This window comes from Physeter macrocephalus, chromosome 17 (genome assembly GCF_002837175.3).
Source record: "Physeter macrocephalus isolate SW-GA chromosome 17, ASM283717v5, whole genome shotgun sequence".
NCBI classification, from domain to species: Eukaryota; Metazoa; Chordata; class Mammalia; order Artiodactyla; family Physeteridae; genus Physeter; species Physeter macrocephalus.
Window position 1 is genome coordinate 14,645,339 of NC_041230.1, and position 21,502 is coordinate 14,666,840.

Here is a 21,502-nt window from a genome sequence, read left to right on the forward strand (position 1 = left end):
TCCCTCCCTGGCGTGGGAGGCTTGGCATAGCCTGTCCCGCCTGCCCTGATGGAGGCTCAGGACCCCTCTCCCCCTTGATTTTCCCTGTTTAGGAAAGAAGGTAGAGAGACACGTGTTATATTAGTGAACACTGTAGACGGAGTAACTCCACTGACTCATTTTCACTGTGCAGGCCAACTGGATTTTAATTTTTAAAAATTTGGAAAAAAACACAACTTTTAGGTTTTCTCTCTTTCCTTGTTCTCTCTCTTCTGATTCTTCTGGTGATTTTTCCAAAGCAGACTTCTTCTTGGGAGATGTATTAAAGGGTTTAAAAATCAAATAATGGGATAAATGACTCATTTATGGTAGAGAGCACCAGCCTGCTGTAATTTGGTTTCAGAATTTCCTCAGGCTGCTGACCGCTTTGCAATGGGTGTTTATGCTCAGCAAAAAATGTTCAGCAGAAGTTGGGACACTGACAGTGACGGTCTGCAGTTTTGTTTCCATTTGAAGATGATTTCTACTTCCGTGTATGTTTTGCAAGCTCTATAAGGAAGCCAGGGTTGAGGCCAATGCCCTGGGGAGCCCTAGTGGAGCCTGCAGCAAAAAGAAAAATGTGAGCCCCTATATACACTTACCAAACTATCAAATATCAAATATCTTGAACCAAGTGGGAAAACATGGCTATACATAAAGCTCCAAGTTGCCCAATCAGCTCACACCCTGCTGTCAACCCTTATAATCCCACACAGCAGGGGTCAGGCAGCTCAGGAACCTCAGGCCGGTTGGAAACAGCTCTTCCCACTGCACAGTAGAGCAGGGTCATAAAACAACAACAACCTAACTTTATTTAAACTTCTGATAATTTGTTCGGCATGAATTTTTTTTTTTTTTTTTTTTTTTTTTTTTTCGGTACGCGGGCCTCTCACTGTTGTGGCCTCTCCCGTTGCGGAGCACAGGCTCCGGACGCGCAGGCTCAGCGGCCATGGCTCGCGGGCCCAGCCGCTCCGCGGCATGTGGGATCTTCCCGGACCGGGGCACGAACCCGCGTCGCCTGCACCGGCAGGTGGACTGTCAACCACTGCGCCACCAGGAAAGTCCTCAGCATGAATTTTTTTGCATTTAGATTTTTTTAAAATATGACTTATCTTGATTACTGGTTTTTTTGGCACAAACTTAGCCCCCCTGCCCATATTGAGACCTTAGCTATCTGATACCCCTTTCCGGTTTAGTCTCACAGTGGTCTAGTGCCCTCTAGAGGCTGCCGCCCCAGGCAGGGCCCTCTCTAGGGGTCCCCAGTGTAACCCTGGCTCAGTCCTCTCCCCCAACACTTCTCACTACTTCTGGAGCAGTTCCTGGAAGCCTAATCTCTGCGGTAGGACTCGACACCCTGGCTGCAGTCACTGGGTCCCCCTCAACTTTTTAACAAACATGCTACCTTGGCTTGATTGTATCCGGGAGGTTTGTGTCCCTCACAACGCAAAATCTTCCAGCTGCTGGAGAATTTAGTACTGGAAAGAGGGTGATGCACGTAACAGACCCTGAGAACATGCAGACTGGTTGGGGCAGACAAGGGAGCAGTGGGTCAGAGGGGGATCCAGGTGGGGAGTCAAGGTCCTCCTGGCGGGAAGCTGGCCTTCCCAGTTAGGAGGAAGCAAAGCTGCTGTCCCTCACACATGTCTCATGAGCTTCAGACTGTGGGCCACTGAGGCCTTCAGAAGCAGAGAGGAGAAGGAAGGGGCCTGGAGGTGTCCCACATAAATCCCTGTCTGGAAGAACCCACTCACCAAAATGCAGGCACAAACTCAAGCCGGCTCTTACCCAGCTGGTTGCCGAACACTATGTAGAGGATGCCAAGTTGGATGGTAATTGTCTTTCTTTTTTTGTTTGTTTGTTTTTTTTTTCTATTTTGGCCATGCTGCACGGTTTGCAGGATGTCAGTTCCCTGACCACGGATTGAACCTGGGCCACAGCAATGAAAGCACCGAATCCTAACCAATAGACCACCATGGAACTCCTGGTAATTGTCTTTCTTGATCTCAAATAGCTAATTTCTTTGAGGATCAAAGGCCAAATATGGCTTTGGCAAGCCAAGCTGGAACAAGGGCTTATGACCACCTGGTCCAGGTTTACTGCAAGTGACTTCCAGGCGGGCAAACTTCATTGTCCAGACACCTCCCACTCTGCCATCTGCACCTTCCCTATTGTGCCCAGCTCAGTTCTGGCCGCATCATTTACTGAGTCAATAATTTCTACTCCAATCCCCCGAGGCCAGTCCATCACTAAGTCCTGATAGCTCATCCCCACATGTATCTCGAATCTACCCACTTCTCTTTACCACCAGGCCACCTCCCTGGTCCCTTCCACCATCTCCTCTCTCTTGGGCCTCCTACGTGGTCCCCTGCCTCCCAATCAACAGCTCACATTTTTAACATGCAAAGTGGACCATGCTCCCTGCAGAAAATGCCCCAGGACGGACTTCAAAGTTTTTAACGTGAGCTTCGTGATCCTGTGGGACTAGGCCTGCCTACCACCTCTCCAAGCCCCCTCTCCACCCAACTCGTTCTGGCCTCAGAACGTTTCCACCCTTCCCAGAGCTAATTTCTACTCTTCCTTCTTGGCCAGGAGAACAGTCAAGAAGCAGAGCCAGAGAGCATTTGGAGAGATGTTCTAAGCCCTGTGAGCATCCCCTCCAGTGTGTGGACATTCTGACTGACCCCACGTGTCCAGGGCCCCCTTGGAGAGAAGCACTCCAAGCACCTGAGGCCAGCCACTCACTCGAGCCAGTGGTGGAGGGATTGTTCTGTATTCATTTAAGATAAGTCTCTCCCTTCCCTGGTGGCGCAGTGGTTAAGAATCCACCTGCCAATGCAGGGGACACGGGTTCATTCCCTGGTCCGGGAGGATCCCACACGCCGCAGAACAAGTAAGCCCGTGCGCCACAACTACTGAGCTCGAGCCCTGGTCCGGGAAGATCCCACATGCCGTGGAGCAACTAAGCCCGTGTGCCACAACTACTGAGCCTGTGCTCTAGAGTCCATGCGCCACAACTACTGAGCCTGCGCTCTGGAGCCTGCAAGCCACAACTACTGAGCCCGCGTGCTACAACTACTGAAGCCCGTGTGCCTAGAGCCCGTGCTCTGCAACAAGAGAAGCCACCATAATGAGAAACCGGCGCACCACAATGAAGAGTAGCGCCCACTTGCTGCAACTAGAGAAGGCCTGAGCGCAGCAACGAAGACCCAGTGCAGCCAAAAATAAATAAATACATTTCTTAAAGGTTTAAAAGATAAGTCTCTCCTTGGGCAGAAACCATCCTCAGACACTTTATAAGATCCCTCTGGGACCCAGCAGAGGAGCCTCACAGGACAGGGCCTTCTCTATGGCTATTTTGCTTTCATATACATTAAAATCCGTGTTTCTCAAATGATGTTTTAAAATGTGAGCCATTTAGGTAGAAACTAACATGAAAGCCTGCAACTGTGGGATTTCTGAACGGCAGTTAATGTTGTACAACTTTGAAATAAGATGGTGGAAGGACAGGAGAGGAAGCAAGAAGAGAAAGAGTAGCTTTAGAGAAAGGGAATTAAAGTTTATTTGCATTAAAAATACTGGAAATATCAAAACCACAATGAGATACCACTTTACATCTATTAAGATGGCTATCACAAAAAGAAAGAAAGAAAGAAAATAACAAGTGTTGGCGAGAATGTGGAGAAGTTAGAACCCTAGCACGTTGCTGCTGGGAATGTAAAATGGTGCAGCTGCTGTGGGAAACAGTTTGGCAGTTTCTCAAAAGGTTAAATATAGAGCTACCATATGATCTAGCTAGTCCACTTCCGGGTATATACCCCAAAGAATTGAAAGCAGGAACTGCAGGAGATGTTTGTACACTCGTGTTCATGGCAGCATTATTCACAATAACCAACAGGTAGAAACAACATAAGTGCCCATTAATAAATAAATGGATAAACAAAATGTGATCGAGATAGATAGATACAGATGTAGATATAATGGAATATTATTCAGCCTTAAACAGGAAGGATGTTCTGATACATGCTTCAACATGGATGAACCTTGAGAACATTATGCTAAGTGAAACAAGCCAGTCACAAAAGGACAAATACTGTGTGATTCCACTTACATGAGGGACCTAGAGTTGTGAAATTTATAGAGACAGAAAGTAGGAAGGTGGTTGCTAGGGGCTAGAGGGAGGAATGAATGGGGAGTCATTGATTAACAGGTACGGAGTTTCAGTTTGGGAAAATGAAAGAGCTCTGGAGATGGATGGTGGTGACGGTTACACACAATGTGAATGTACGGGGCTAGAGGGAGGAATGAATGGGGAGTCATTGATTAACAGGTACGGAGTTTGGGAAAATGAAAGAGCTCTGGAGATGGATGGTGGTGACGGTTACACACAATGTGAATGTACTTAATGTCACTGAACTACACACTTAAAAATGGTTAAAATGGTAAATGGTGTGTAATGTGTATTTTACCACAATTAAAAAGTACTAAAAACTAAACTGGCAAAGTTCAGGGTTGTGACACCATTTCCACTGGGCTCTGTGGGGTGAGTGGGCCAGCCTGAGTTGCTGCTTTGGATTTAGTGTGGCTCAATACTGGAAGCTCCCAGAACCTTGGTCTGCCAGGGGTGATTGATGGGGGAAGAGCAGGGCTCAGAGCTGAGCACCTCCTCCACCCTGTGCGATGCCCAGGCGTCCCAGCCACAGCCCAGTGACGGGCCGCATCTGCAGGCACATCTGGTGATGGGCTCAGCACGGCGAAATGCATCTAGCCATAGACGCTCTCCAAGCCATTGCTGGTTCTTCCAACTTTAAGAGAATAATAGAATAATAGCAGTAAAATCATTTCACCTTCAGCACTGAGCAGTAATTTTCAAATTATAGGCCTGGAACAGTGATAGTAAGTATGAAGTATGTCGTAAAAGCACCATTCCAAAAAGAAAAAAAAGATTTTACTGCAATCAAAAGGTGAGGGCCAGGTCACCCCCTTACTTTATATAACCCTCTCCACTGTAATTTTGAACAAGGAGTGTGGTTCCAATTTTCAATCAGAAAGCTCCCCTCAGCCTTGCTGAACCACTCAGAAGTGCCCTGAAACAATAATCATTTGTATATTGATTTGGGGGAGAATCAATCCAATTCAGTCCACCTCACTAAATTATTAATGGAGCAAAGTACATCAGAACCCCGATTAGGTTAACAGATACTGTTTGTTCTTTAACTGTGTTGCTGCCACAGGAATAAAGGTGACAGGTTGAGAGCCTGAGTCCAGAGGCACGTGTGCGGATCTGGGAAACCCAAGGCAGGAAGGATAGACTAGAAAAGCCATGGAGACAAGCCCTCACATCCCAAAGTGTCTCCTTCGTGGTCAAGGTCAAGAGAGTGGAGGCCAAGCTCACTTCCCGCACACGTGGGAGATGAAATCAGCCCACTGAGGGACTCCGGGTGGCTCCTAGGGAAGCCACACGTCCCTGTTAGATCTCCTTGGACTCCTGGGGGACACATGGGGGGCCTAGTGCGGTACTGCTGACTCGCCAGGGCTCAGAGGACCCCTCCTCTACCATGGTGGACAGTGAACCTTTATTATGGACTTAATGGTTGTATTTAGGTCAACTCATTTTACTTAAGTATTACTGCTTCATTTTACTTAAGTATTTACTTAAGCTATCTCTATATAACTGTAACTATAAGCACGACCCAAACAAAACATTGCCCATTTTGTTGCCTGCATCCCTGTTTTCTCTGTCTCTGTTTCTCTGTCTCTGTCTTTCTATTAATCTCCACCAAGGAGAGTTAGGAAGAAGGCTAGAGCATTCATGACACACTAGCTTCAGAGTAAAGATTTTCTCCTCAATCAAATGAGAAACACTGGAGAAGAACTGAAGAGAGAGTAGCATCCTGGCATTGTGGTTCAATAGTATTTACGGCAGGATGTGACAGTCCTGATCCAGATCATTCCAGTCCCACTAGAAGCCATCCCACACATCCCGTATCCCACATCACGCAAGCAGGAAGACGGGCATGATTAAGCGCAGAGGCTTTGGAGTCAACCTGCGGAGGAGTCAACCTGGCTCCCCACGCACTCCCCACGTGAACAGGTTTAACTTCTATGAACCTTGCTTTCTTCATCTATAAATAGGACCACGACAGTACCTACTTCACTAGATCATGATAAAAACTCAAAGCACTAATACCCGCAGGGCACTTTTAACAGTGCCTGGCACAGAGTAAGCACTCAGTAAACACTAGCCATTATCCAACTGCACCCCCTTCAGAAAAACTCCTATTCAGTCTTCAGAACCCAGGCCAGCTATACTTTGTCTGCCCTCCCAGAGGAAGATAAAACTCCCTCCCACCTCACTGCTTCTTCTGTACTTCAAACAGCGTTCTGGGGCTGAACACATCATCCTCTTGTCTTATTTACCGTCTTATTTCCATGGCTGTCTGTGACCTTAAACTGTCAGCTCCTCCCTAGAGATGTTAAGCTACCTTTTACATCCTCATCATCCAGGGCGGCTCTGCTCACACCTACCTAGTAGGTAATTAGCGGGTGTTTACTGACTTGAGTTGAAGCAGGTGGCAGCATGTTCGGGCTGCCTACAGAAATACTGTTCTTTTATCGTGTCTCCAGTCTCTCATTCCATGAGTCCCAACCTGTAGGAAAGGAGTCTATCCAGCATCCCTTGGAATCAGTCACCACCTCCAGAGAATCTTGCCCCATCCCATTCTCCATCCCTAACCCAGCCTGAGTTTGGTACACATACTTTCTCTTCAATTTTATACTTTTACTACATAGTATATACCCATGACCAATGTATCATATTGTTTTACTTAAGTGGTTACATATTGCTGTATCCTCTGACAACTTGCTTTTCATCCAGTGTTATGTTTACAAGATTTATCCACATTGATATGCTTAGACCTACTTTATTCAACTGGGAGCCAAGGGCTGTCTGATCTTGAAGCCCTAGGAATTGGCATCAAGCAGCAGCCATTCCTAGATATTCCTATAGTGTGTGCTACAATTTGCCATGGGCTTCTGAATTGAAAGGTTTTGGTGTGAACAGAAGTTTTCAATTCACTTGGGCAAATACCTAGGAGTGGGATTGCTGATTGTACTGTAAATATGTTTAATGTATGATTAATGTATGGTTAATGTATGATTAATGTATGGTTAATGTATGCATAAGAAGCCACCCAAGCTCACTCAAGAAGAAATAAATAGTACTATATTTATTTTTTAATTGAATTTGTAATGGACACCTTCCAACAAAGAAAGCTTCATGCCCACATGGTTTCATTGGTGAATTCTATCAGACAATTAAGAAAAAAATCATATCAATTCTACACAACCTTTTCAAGAAAATAAAACAGGAGGGAAACTTCTCAAGTCACCGTATGAGGTCAGATTTATCCTGATACCAAAAACAGAAAAAGAATTTACAAGAAAAGAAAACCATGGACCAATATGCAACACGAACATAGATGCAAAATTCCTCAACAAAATATTAGTAAATTTAATCCAGCAATATATTAAAAGGATACTAAATGGAGTTTATCCCAGGAATACAAGGCTGGTTCAACACTGGAAAATCAGCGTGTGTAATTTGTCAAAAATCCATAGATCTGTATACCACAAAGAGTAAATTTTACTGTATAAAATTATTTAGAAATCACCCAGAATGTCAGGGGAATCCAAGATGAAACGCACACTGTGACAAATAAATTTGTTTACAAATGGATGGTTTAACCACACTGAAACTGGTGAAGAAAAAAGGAGCTAAGACAGTGTATATTGACTAGATACTGTAAGACTAAAGAAAAAAAGAACTGTACATAAACTGTGCTCTGGTTGGCAGATTTGTTTCTCAAACAGATACAAGCTATGAATTCTGAAACCATTTTACATGTCTAGTAGAGTTGAACAAACAAGTAAATGTATTGGAGATAATGACAGAGACAGGTTTTTCACTGACTGAGAATGAAGTTACCAAAAAAGCAAGAGGGGAATGCAAGAAAGAACACTGTGGTGCTGGACTGCAGTTAGAAATATCAGTATGAACTCATGTGTTAAAGTATCAATATGTACCCAGACAGACAGAAAATAGATATGTATATATGCATGTTTAGAATTCCCTAGCTCTGTCTGCTGAGAGGGCCTAGAAGCAGTGACACCTCAGTAGCAATGAGCTCACCCAGCACGCAGAACTTGGTTTCTAAATACTCTTCTCTAATACAAGAAACCAGGGGTCCCTGGGGAAAACTGTCTAGGTCTGGGACTGAGAATACACAGATGAGCTGGCAGAGCCAGAAAATAACAGAGACAAAAAAAAAAAAATACTGCATGGTATCCTCCCCAAAACCCATAATCTCAGTCCATTTATGAAAAAAATTTAGACAAATCTAAATTGAGGGACATTCCACAAAATACCTGGCCAGTACCTACTGGAAGAGACTAATGAGACAGGAAGACTACACGCCATGTGAGATCCAGGTTGGATCCTGGAACCAAAAATGGACCTTAGTGAAAAACTAGGGAAATCTGAATATAGTCTGCAGTTTAGTTAACAGTGTTGCACCTATATTAATTTCTTTGTTTTGATAAACACACCAAATTATGTAATATGTTAATATTGGGGATCTGAGGAAGGACTCTCTGTACTATTTTTGCAACTCTTCTGTAAGTCTAAAATTATTTCAAAATAAAAAGTCTTTTTTAAACCACAAATGGAAACCACCACACATATTGGAACAGCTAAAATAAAAACATTGGCGATACCAAGTGCTGGTAACGTGGTAGAACTTGAACTTGAATTCTCATCCATTGCTGATGGGAATGCAAAATGGCATAAGCATTATGGAAAAGAGTGCAGTTTCTGATCTGGTCACAGGTAAGCGAAACATACACTTACCTATGACTCAGCAATCCCACGCGTAGGTATTTACCCTAGAAAAGTGAAAACTTATGTTCACATGAATCTGTAGTTGAATATTTATAGCAACTTTATTCATAATGGCCCCAAACTGGAAATAACCCAAATCTCCTTCAACAAGGTAAACAAACTGTGGTACATCCAGACAGTGGAATATCACTCAGCAGAAAACCAGGAACAAACTATTGATACATACAGCAACATGGACCAAAGAAACCAGACTCAAAAGGCTACATACAGTATGATTCCACTTATATGACTCTCTAACAGGCAAAATTCTAGGAGTGGAGAGTAGATCTGTGGTTTCCAGACGCTGGGATTTGTAGAAGGGTTAACTACTGTAAGAGGGTTAACTACAGGGGATATTTTTGGGGTGGTGAAACTTCTTCATCATGATTGTGGTGGTAGTTACACGACTTTATGCATTTATCAAAATTCAACACTATACACCAAAAATATGTAAATTATTGTTTAGTTATATGCAAATTATTATTAAATTAAATATTAAAGTTTCGTTTTTCTCCTCCCCACCTTTTCAGAGGTAAACACTGAAATGAATTTCATATCTACCCTTCTGACCCCTAAAAAAAAGGTTTTTTACATACCTATATGTGTGTGTACCATAGAAAATATACCACTTGAGTTTGGGTTTGTTTTTTAAGCATAATAAACACTATCACATTGCATGCATCTTCTTTCCTCTGGTTTGGTTTGGTTTGGTTTTGTCCCTTCAGAAGCTCTCTCGAGTCATTCAGGAGATGACGCTGATGTGTCGCCAGGGTCACAAGGGGACACTGTGGGATTCGCCCACCCAGCCCTCCCTCTTTTCCTCCGGGTGACAGCCTCTCACCCAGGAAAGCCCTGAGGCCCAACTCTGGCTCACAAAGCTCAGCCCAAGATTTCAAAACTGGGGAAACTCTTACCCTGAGCTGGTGGGGCAGCAGGATGTCCGTCTGGAGCTGCTAGCAACCAGCTCCCCTCCCATCTGGAATGGAGGCAACCCCAAGGGAAGCAGAGCCAAGGGATAGAGAATGAGCAGGTCCTGAAGCATTTGGGAGAGCCTAGGCCACCCAACCAGAAGCCAGCGCCACCCAGGGACTTCCCTGGGTCAGGACCCAACCAAGTTCTCTTTTTCTTCAGTGGAAGGAGTCCTAAGGAGCAGGCAGGGACCAGGTGCTGGGCTCCCACCCGACAGGTCACCTCCCTTCCCGCCAGGGCTTCGGTCCTCTGAGCTGCCACGCAGGCTGCCCTCATGCCCTCCGTCCCATGTGCCTTGACACAGTCTCCTTCGACTGGACCCGCCTCCAAAAGACACTGATGAAAATACCAGGAAACAAAACCCAGCCAGCAGCACACGCTTGGTTTACACCCACGTTATCTGTCAGAATCCATTGGCCCCTTTGTCAAAGGCTGCTACCTACATTTGCATGTTCTGTTCCATCATGTTGCTTGTTTCACATTTGGGTGGTGGATGTAGTTTGAAAGAATTATACTATTATTTTTAAATTGTTACCAAAATTATAGACTATACGATGCAACAAGAAACGTGGTTGGTTGTGAATATAAAATCCAGCATTCTCTCAAAATTACTGGGAGAAGTTGTACGTGTTTATGTAGATAATAAATTGTTACACGCTAATTACAAATTTGTTCATTTTAGAATGTAAAGAAATAATGCAGGTCTCATAATTACAGATCTCTTCATTTGTTTACCTCCAAAATCTCATTTTGAAGTGCTGTGATCTAGAATAAACTCTTAGCTCTATAATGATATTTTACAAACTTAGAAAACGTGGTCTAGAAATACTTGCTTGATGAATAGGTTTATATAATTATATTCTGTTCTATAAGTTATGGTGATTCAAAGAAAATTCTTTACTGTCATGCATTAAAAAGAGCTTTGGGACTCACTGAAAGAGGGAAATCAGAGGTGCACCTCCACCATGAAACTGATCAGCCTGGCCTTCTCCAGGGCTTGATTCTCATAGGTATGGATTTGCTGAGTCACGGCCTGGCAGCCATCCCAGGATGGCCTCCACCTCTGAGGCCACCCTTAGCTATGTGCCCTTGGGGCTATGTGCCCTTGGGGCTGACCCGAGGAAGCTCTGCTGAGGAATTCATCAGCAGAGTCGCTCCCTGGAGCATCAACTGGCCTCCAGAACCCTCCTTAAAGCAAGGTTCCCACACTCCTTGATGCAACTCAGTCCCAGGTACACACAGGTATGCTAGGTAATCTGATGCACATAGCAGAGCAAGCACAGCTAGTGGCTGACTTGGTACCGTTTTACTGTTTAAAATACAAGCAACAAGGTCCTACTGTATAGCACAGGGAACTATATTCAATGTGCTGTAATAAACCATGATGGAAAAGCATATAAAAACAAGAATGCATATACATGTATAATGGAATCACTTTGCTATACAGCAGAAATTAACACAACATTGTAAATCAACTATACTTCAATTAAAAAATAAAATAAAATAAATTTAAAAAAATAAATAACTGATTGCAACAGCCTTCTAAGAAGCCACTCTCTATTCAGAGGGAAGTGATGGAGTATGTCAGGGGCACAGACCGGTGAGGAACAAAAACATCAAGGCTGGAAACCAGTCCACAATGATTCTTACACCTGCCCTTTGCTCTCCATCTTAATGCCCCTCCAGCCTGAATTAGCCCCCCACCCAGACCTTCTAACCTCATGTTACAGCTCCCAGAGCACAGAGTAAATAAATCATTCTACACCTAGTAGATACTTCATGTTTGCTGAGTTTAAGTGAAATTTTGATGAGTTTTTGTATTAAAATATAATCTAATTAATTATAAGAAGTATAATATGGCGGTGTGAAATGTTTTTTTCTGTTTCTATATTAGTTACCTATTAAGTTAAATAATAAAATCTTATAATTTGTACAAATACATTCAACAGTACAGTTCGATTGATAAAAATAACCACATGATTGAGCAGAGCTGGGGTAAGAGAAATTTCATGACTGATTTTGTCTCTCCCAGCTGAGAACCCAGCACAGTGGAGACCCAGCTCTGGGCCCTTCCCTGACAGTAAGGCTTCTTCCCCAGAGGCTGTCAGCGGGTTCATCCCCAAGGCTGAGGCCTCCAGATGATCATTAAATGTGAAACCCTTCCCAGGAAGCAGCTAATGAGGTGTGCACATCTCTGTCCTCCTGGCCCAGATGAACCCCTATCTGGAGCCCCTTAAGCTGGAATTACATAGGAGGTAGAAATAGGGGGTGATAACACAGCCCCCAAATGGAGGCCTGGCCCACCATGAGGACACAGGCAATAGGCAGGAAAAATGAAATCTGCATGGAGCTGGTGGGGCAGACTGGGGTAAAGATCCAGATTGCTGCTAACATGACTTTGATTATTTTAATATTTTAATTGAGATTATCTCTCATGCAGTAAAATACTTACATCTTAAGTGTACAATTAAATGAGTTTTGAGTCTTTCGGGATCAAGTACGAGATGGGAGAGTTCATTCTTGGTGGTTCCACGCACCACAGTCGAAGGAGGAATTGGGCCCACAGGGGGCTGGGGAGGTGGCCCAAACCCACCAGCCGACCTAGCCCCCCGGGTCCAGACTCCACCTGAGCCCCACCTGGGTCCTCAGCATTCTACACATTTCCGCCTCTCCCTCCCCCCAATTCCATTGGGAAGTCTAGATCTACTTCTCCCTACAAGACTGGCAGTGACCTGGCTGGAGACCTTAACATAAATCAGCATCAGTCTCGGGCCCTTGGTGCCCGGACTCGGATCCCTGGATTCAAGTTTGCTCAACACAGGAGCATCCCCTTCTAAGTCAGAAGAAACACCTCTGGGATTAGATTCACGGAGGATTTCAAGCTCTAACCCTGGCCCTTGATTTAACTTGGAGGGAACATCCAAATTGCCTCTTCTACATGCTGTACCCATGAAGAGAAGCAAAAGATTCTCTTTTTCTGAGGCAGCCCAGGAATTCTGGCAGGGACAAGCTGACCAGCTCACCAGGGACCAATCCAACATTTATGATGTGGGTGGGGACACAGTCCCAAATCAGGAGCCCACTTGGGATTATAATCCCCTGGCGGGAAAAGGGCCAGGAATCACAAGGTCCAGTGCCTATTAGAAGGAATGAGAAAGTGCATTTGGAAGCCAGTCAACTATGAAAAGGTCAAGGAAGTTACCCATGAGGAAGAAAAAACGCATTCTCTTTCAGGGACAGCTTGTGGAAGGTGGTTAGAAAATCTACTAACAGAGACCTCTCCACTCCCAAGGGTCAATCCCTGCTGGGACAACACTTTACCAGTCAGTCTGTCCCTGATATTAGGCAAAAGCTCCAAAAGTTACAATTAGGCCCACAAACCCCTACGTCACAACTCCTAGAGGTGGCCTTTGGGATATCGAATAATCACAATAAACTGAGGAGGAGGAAAGAACTCAACGTGAAAAAAGGCAGGCCAAGGTTCAAGCTAAACTGATAGCCATTGCTGTCAGCCATGCCTTGCAACCTCAGAGCCACCCAAAGGGTGAAAGAAGGTTCAACCATCAGTCGGGAGATGAGACCAACAAGGGGTATTGCTTCAAATGCAAGTCACCTGGCCACTGGGCCCATGAGTACCAGAAGGAGACCCCTGGGCCAAGCCCAGTCTGCAAACAGACCAGTCATTGGAGATGGGAATGCCCTCGGTCCCCAAGGGGAAGGCGGGGGCTCCTGCTCCTGAGATGGCCATGCTGGAAGACTGAGGCAGCCCAGGGATTCTGGCAGCTCCTCCCATGAGATGTCTATCTCCATCGAGGAGCCCCAGTGGTCCTTGATGTAGCAGGTAGGAAGATCAATTTTTTAAATTGATACAGGAGCCATTTACTCTGTCCTGATTTCTCATGCTGGGCCTCTTTCCGCTAAAAGCTGCACAGTGACAGGTGTCGATAGAAAGCCTCGCACCTGGTACTTTACTGGGCCTCTCACTTGCCAATTTGAGCAGCATCTGATATCACATGGCTTTTTAGTTAGTGTCCTACCCCACTACTGGGGAGAGATCTTCTGGGCTCCCTCAAGGCCATATTATGGTTAGGAGGCGCCGAGCAGCCCCTTATCTTGACCCTGGCTAAGGCAGATCAACAAGAAGAGGAAGGGCCTATTCCTAGCCATATTCTACAAGCAGTAGAATAACTACAGTTTAGGACAGAGGAGTCCCTGGGAGGGCCATAAATGCCCAGCCTGCGGAAATTCGCCTTAAGCCAGAAGCCACTTACCCTAACAAGAGACGATACCCCATAAGGTTAGAGGAAAAAAGGGGTTACAACCCCTCATAAATAGTTAAGACATGGCCTCTTGGTGCCCTGTCAGTCTCAATGCAATACCCCTATTCTGCCAGTTAAGCCAAATGTGTGATACAGGATGGTGCAAGGAGGTCTTGCAGTAAAAGCAGTAAAAGATGTAGTGGTCCCTATTCACCCCCTTGTGGCCAATCCTTATAACGTACTAGCCCAAGTCCCTGAAAATGCTAAATGGTTTGCTGTGCTCGACCTCAAGCATACCTTCTTTTACATCCCAGTTCATCCCCTCACAATATCTGTTTGCCCAAGTGGACTAATTTCCACTCGGGCCAGATGAAAGAATACATCTGGACAGTACTACCACAGGGGTTTTGGGACAACCCACATTTGTTCAACCAGGCCCTAGGAAAGGAACTAAGGGAAACATGCCTAAAAGAAAGGGCTATTCTACAGTATGTGGATGATATATTAATATGTAGCCCTACCATGGAAGCCTCAGATGAGAACATCATTGAAGTTCTTAATTTCCTTGGGGCCCAGGGTTACAGGGTCTCCCAGAAAAAGGCACAAATCTCAAAGCAACAAGTTAAATACCTGGGTTACATTATAAACTCTGGGACAAAACAGCTGTCTCAAGATAGAAAACAAACTATATTAGGTCTCGGTGACCCAAACACAAAGAAACATCTCCATACCTTTTTAGACACGGCAGGGTTTTACAGAATCTGGACCCCAGGATTTGGGCTAATGGCTAAGCCCCTATATGAAACCACTAAAAGCCCAGGTACAGAACCATGACTTTGGACTGGGGAACAGGAAAAGGCTTTGAATAGTATCAAACAGGCCCTCGCTAATGCTCCTGCTCTGGGTCTCCCCGATTTTAAAAAGCCATTCATTTTGTACATGGCTGAAAAGCAGGGGACAGCTCTGGGAGTCCTAAGACAGAAGCTACGCTATTTTTCCAAACAACTAGATTTTGTGGCCCGAGGTTGGCCTGGCTGCCTTTGGGCAGTAGCTGCCACCACTTTATCAGTGGAAGAACCTAACAAGCTTACCTTTGGACAGTCACTGGAAGTCCGGACACCCTCCCCGCATCAAGTTCCAAGGTATTCTAGAGATCAAAGGCCACCACTGGGGGCCGCCTTACCAAGTACCAGGCTTTACTTCTTGACTCCCTAGAGGTAACCCTCAAAACTTGCCACACCCAGAAAAGGGAACCCTCTTACACTCTTGGTGGGAATGTAAATTAGTGCAGCCACTATGGAGAACAGTATGGAAATTCCTCAAAAAACTCGAGTTGCCATAGGATCCAGCAATCCCACTCCTGCGTATACCCAGACAAAACTATAATTCAAAAAGATACATGCACTCCTGTGTTCATAGCAGCACTAATTACATTAGCCAAGACATGGAAGCAACCTAAATGTCCATCGACAGATGAATGGATAAAGAAGATGTGGTATATATATATACATATATATATATATATATATATATATATATATATATATAAACCATGGAATGTACTCAGCCATTAATGAAATAATGCCATTTGCAGCAACATGGATGGACCTAGACTCAGCAAAGTAAATCAGAAAGAAAAGACAAATACCATATGATAACACTTATATGTGGAATCTAAAATACAACACAAATGAACATATCTGTGAAACAACACAGACTCTCAGACATAGAGAATAGACTTGCGGTTGCCTGGGGGAGGGAAGGATTAGGAGTTTGGGATTAGCAGATGCAAACTATTATATATAGGATGGATAAACAACAAGTTCCTACTGTAGAGAACAGGGAACTATTCAATATCCTGTGATAAACGATAATGAAAAAGAATAAATATATGTATAACTGAGTCACTTTGCTGTATAACAGAAATTAAACACACTGTGAATCAACTATACTTCAATAAAATTTCTTCAAAGATTGCCACAATAAATAAATAAATAAATGTTTTGATAAATACATACCCCTACCAAGATAAAGAGCAATGCCATCACCCCAAAGAGTTTTTTTTGGTGCCCCTTCTCAGTCAATCCCTCCACCATATAGGCAACCATTAACCTACTGTCCCTATGATTAATTGGCACTTTCTTAAGTTTTATGTAAATAGAATCATAAATTCTGTACTGTTTTACTCTGCCCAGTGTGAGATTTCATACACATGGATGTAAGTATCAGAAGTCCATTCCTTTTGGTTACTCTGTAGAAGTCCATGGCCTGGATATGCCGCAGTTTATCTCCTGTGACAGACAGCTGGGTTGGTCCCAGTTTTTGCTATTGTACTTAGAGCATCTGTGAACATTTGTGTGCAAGTCTTCTTGTGGATATTGTTTTAATTTCTCTTGCTAAATACTAATTTTTCTTGGATAAATTCTTGGATTGTTGATAACCTGGCTTTTCAAATTCTGATAAGATGACATAATTTCTACTGTTCTGCTATCCCCACTGGGCCCTTCCTCTGTCAAAAATTATTTTGTTACTCATATGCATTACAGATGTCTCTTTTTGGTTTGTAAGTTATCTTTTTTTCCCCTTAAGATTAAATTTATCGGGTTTCCCTGGTGGCGCAGTGGTTGAGAGTCCGCCTGCTGATGCAGGGGACGCGGGTTCGTGCCCCGGTCTGGGAAGATCCCACAGGCCGCGGAGCGGCTGGGCCCGTGAGCCATGGCCGCTGAGCCTGCGTGTCCAGAGCATATATATAGGATGGATAAACAACAAGTTCCTACTGTAGAGAACAGGGAACTATTCAATATCCTGTGATAAACGATAATGAAAAAGAATAAATATATGTATAACTGAGTCACTTTGCTGTATAACAGAAATTAAACACACTGTGAATCAACTATACTTCAATAAAATTTCTTCAAAGATTGCCACAATAAATAAATAAATAAATGTTTTGATAAATACATACCCCTACCAAGATAAAGAGCAATGCCATCACCCCAAAGAGTTTTTTTTGGTGCCCCTTCTCAGTCAATCCCTCCACCATATAGGCAACCATTAACCTACTGTCCCTATGATTAATTGGCACTTTCTTAAGTTTTATGTAAATAGAATCATAAATTCTGTACTGTTTTACTCTGCCCAGTGTGAGATTTCATACACATGGATGTAAGTATCAGAAGTCCATTCCTTTTGGTTACTCTGTAGAAGTCCATGGCCTGGATATGCCGCAGTTTATCTCCTGTGACAGACAGCTGGGTTGGTCCCAGTTTTTGCTATTGTACTTAGAGCATCTGTGAACATTTGTGTGCAAGTCTTCTTGTGGATATTGTTTTAATTTCTCTTGCTAAATACTAATTTTTCTTGGATAAATTCTTGGATTGTTGATAACCTGGCTTTTCAAATTCTGATAAGATGACATAATTTCTACTGTTCTGCTATCCCCACTGGGCCCTTCCTCTGTCAAAAATTATTTTGTTACTCATATGCATTACAGATGTCTCTTTTTGGTTTGTAAGTTATCTTTTTTTCCCCTTAAGATTAAATTTATCGGGTTTCCCTGGTGGCGCAGTGGTTGAGAGTCCGCCTACTGATGCAGGGGACGCGGGTTCGTGCCCCGGTCTGGGAAGATCCCACAGGCCGCGGAGCGGCTGGGCCCGTGAGCCATGGCCGCTGAGCCTGCGTGTCCAGAGCCTGTGCTCTGCAACGGGAGAGGCCACAACAGTGAGAGGCCCGCGTACCGGAAAAAAAAAAAAAAAAAGATTAAACGTATCATTCAATATCCCTATTTGCACAACCCAGAATCTGCCCAAAAATCTAACAAAATATTGAAGGGACTATAAGCAAACTGTAAGAGAGTCAGGCAAGAGGGCTGCTTTAAAAAGCCACATCCAGGGGTTTTCCTGGTGGTGCAGTGGTTAAGAATCTGCCTGCCAATGCAAGGGACACGGGTTCGAGCCCTGGTCCGGGAAGATCCCACATGCCATGGAGCAAATAAGCCCGTGCGCCACAACTACTGAGCCTGTGCTCTAGAGCCTGAGAGCCACAACTACTGAAGCCTGCGTGCCACAACTACTGAAGACCGCTCGCCTAGAGCCTGTGCTCTGCAACAAAGAGAAGCCACTGCAATGAGAAGCCTGTGCACCGCAATGAAGAGTAGCCCCGGTTGCCGCAACTAGAGAAAGCCCGCGTGCAGCAATGAAGACCCAATGCAGCCAAAAATAAATAAATAAATAAATCTATTTCAAAAAATAAAAAGACTGTAAAAAGCCACAGCCAAATATCAAGGGCATTCCTACATGCAGGAGTACAGGAATTTTAAAATAATAGGAAAATTATTCTACTCACCATACCTAGAAATAAACCCAGCAAGAAATAATACAAGACCTAGATTAGGAACAGTGTAAACTGACCAAAGGACTTGAAAGAGGACATAAATAAATGAAAAGACAAAAGACTCTGTAACAAAGTTCAAAGGCAAAGGACAGACTGAGAGATAAATATTGATTGCATCTACAAAAGGCAAGGGATTCTTATCTAATGTAAATTCCACCTGCAAATCAAATAAGAAAAGCAAACAACACAACTGTAATACTGAGCAAAGGACGTGAACAGGCAATTCACAGAAGGAATGCAAATGGCCATTAAACACAGAAAGATGCCCAACTCCACTTGTAAGCACGGGAAATAGGGGTTAAAACAACGAGATGGCATTTTACAAAACTATCCCTGATATTGGCAGGCTCCAGGGCTGGCAGGTATGGAGGAGTAGGTTTTCCAGAACAGCTAGAAGAGGGGAAAAACGTGTGGCCTATCCACACTACCATCGGCAATCCTTTCTCAACTTTGTCTTAGAAAAACTCATGTGCGCAAAGAAACCTGTGTGTGAGGGGAGTGACATCCCAGATTTGTCCACGGTGGTGAGATTCAGAGAAAACCCCTTACCACCACAATGCCCACCAACAAGGGAGGAGTCCTTTGATTCATGCAATAGCCACAGCCAAGCCAGGAACACAAGAGAATATAAAGAATTTAGGGGCACGCACCTGGAAAGACTTGCAAGATGAATTTGTTGATCATTTATGTTAAAAACACATGTAACATGAGATTTATCCCAGGAATGCAAGGTTAGTTTAACATCTGAAAATGAATTAATGTAATATATCAGATCAATAGAATAAAAAACAAAAACCACATAATTATCTCAACAGATGCAGAAACAGCATTTGACAAAATCCAACACCATTTCATGATAAATACACTCAACAAACTAGGAATAGAAGAGAACTTCTTCAGCCTCATAAAGGCATCTATGAAAAATCCACAGCTAACCTCATACTTAATGGTGAAACACTGGATGCTTTGCCCCTAAGACAAGAAAAAGACAAGGATGTGTGCTCTCACCACTTCTATTCAATATTGTACTGGAGAGACTTCCCTGGTGGGGCAGTGGTTAAGAATCCGCCTGCCAATGCAGGGGACATGGGTTCTGAACCCTGGTCTGGGAAGATCCCACATGCCACAGAGCAACTAAGTCCTTGCACCACAACTACTGAGCCTGCGCTCTGGAGCCCGCGAGCTGCAATTACTGAATCCCGTGCACCTAGAGCCCATGCTCCCCAACAAGAGAAGCCACCACAATGAGAAGCCCACGAACCACAACAAAGAGTAGCCCCTGCTCACTGCAACTAGAGAAAGCCCGCATGCAGCAACACAGACCCAAAGTAGCCAAAAATAAATAAATTAAATAAATAAATTAAAAAAAAATTGTACTGGCAGATCTAGCCAAAGCAATTAGGCACAAAAATTAAATAAAAGACATCCAGAATGGAAAAAAGAAGTAAAACTATTCACAGAATACATGATTTGTATATAAGAAGTCCTAAGGAACTCACTAAAAAAGTATTAGAACTAATAAACAAGTTCAGCAAGGTTTCAGGATATAAGATTAAGATACAAAACCTATTGTATTTCTATACATTTGCAATGAACAATGTGAAAAAGCAATTAAGAAAACAATTCCATTTACAATAACATCAAAAAGAAGAAAATACTTGGGAATAAATTTAACAGAAGAAGTGCAAAATGTATACTCTGAGAACTAAAAAAAAAAAATTGTTGAAAGAAATTAAAGAAGACCTGAATAAAGGGAAAGACATGACATGTTCATGGATTGGAAGACTTACTATTGTTAAGGCAGCAATACTCCCCAAAATGATCTACGAACTCAAAGTAATCCCTATCAAAATCCCAGCTGGCTTCTTTGCAGAAATTGACAAACATTCTAAAATACATATGTAAATTCAAGGGACCCAGAGTAGCCAAAACTATCTTGAAGAAGAATTAAGTTGAAGAATTCAAACTTCCCAATTTCAAAACTTACTACGAAGCTGCAGTTATCAAAACAGTGTGATACTCACATAAGGACAGACATATAGATCAATGGAATAGGACTGAGAATCCAGAAATAAGCACTCATATTTATGGTCAATTGATTTTCAATAAATGGTGCTGAGACAACAGGATATCCACATGCAAAATAATGAAGTTAGACCCTTACTTCACATGATATACAAAATTAACTCAAAATGAATCAGAGACCCAAATGTAAAAGCAAAAAATTTAAAACCCTTAGAAAAAAACGTAATTTAAAACTTTATAACCTTGGATATAGCAATGCAATCTTAGACACCAAAAGCATAAGCAAAAAAGGAAAAAAAACAGATAAATTAGACTTGATCAAAATTACAAATTTTTGAACTTCAAATGACAGTATGAAGAAAGTGAAAACTCACAGAATGGGTCGAAATATTTGTAAATCATATATCTGATAACAGACTTGTATCTAGAGTATATAAAGAATAAATACAGTGCAATAATAGAAAGACAAATAAACCATTAATCCTTTAATGGGCAAAGGATCTGAATAGACATTTCTCCAAAGAAGATATACAAATGGCCAACAAGCACGTGAAAAGATGCGCAACATCATTAGTCATTAGAAAAATGCAAATCAAAATCACAGTGAGATACCACTTCAAACCTACTAGGACGGCTATAAAAAGGTAATAATAAGTGTTGTCAAGGTTGTGGAGAAATTAGAACCCTCATAATTAAGGGATATGGGTTTTTTGGGGGGGATAATTTTATGTGTCAACTTGACTGGGTCACCAGGGTGGCTAGATGCTTCATCAAACTTTATTCTGGGTGTGTCTGTGAGGGTGTTTCTGGTTGAAATTAACATTCAAATTGGTAGACTGAGTAAAGCATATTACTGAGTAATTACTAAGTTAATTACTGGGTAAATACTGAGTAAAAAGCATAT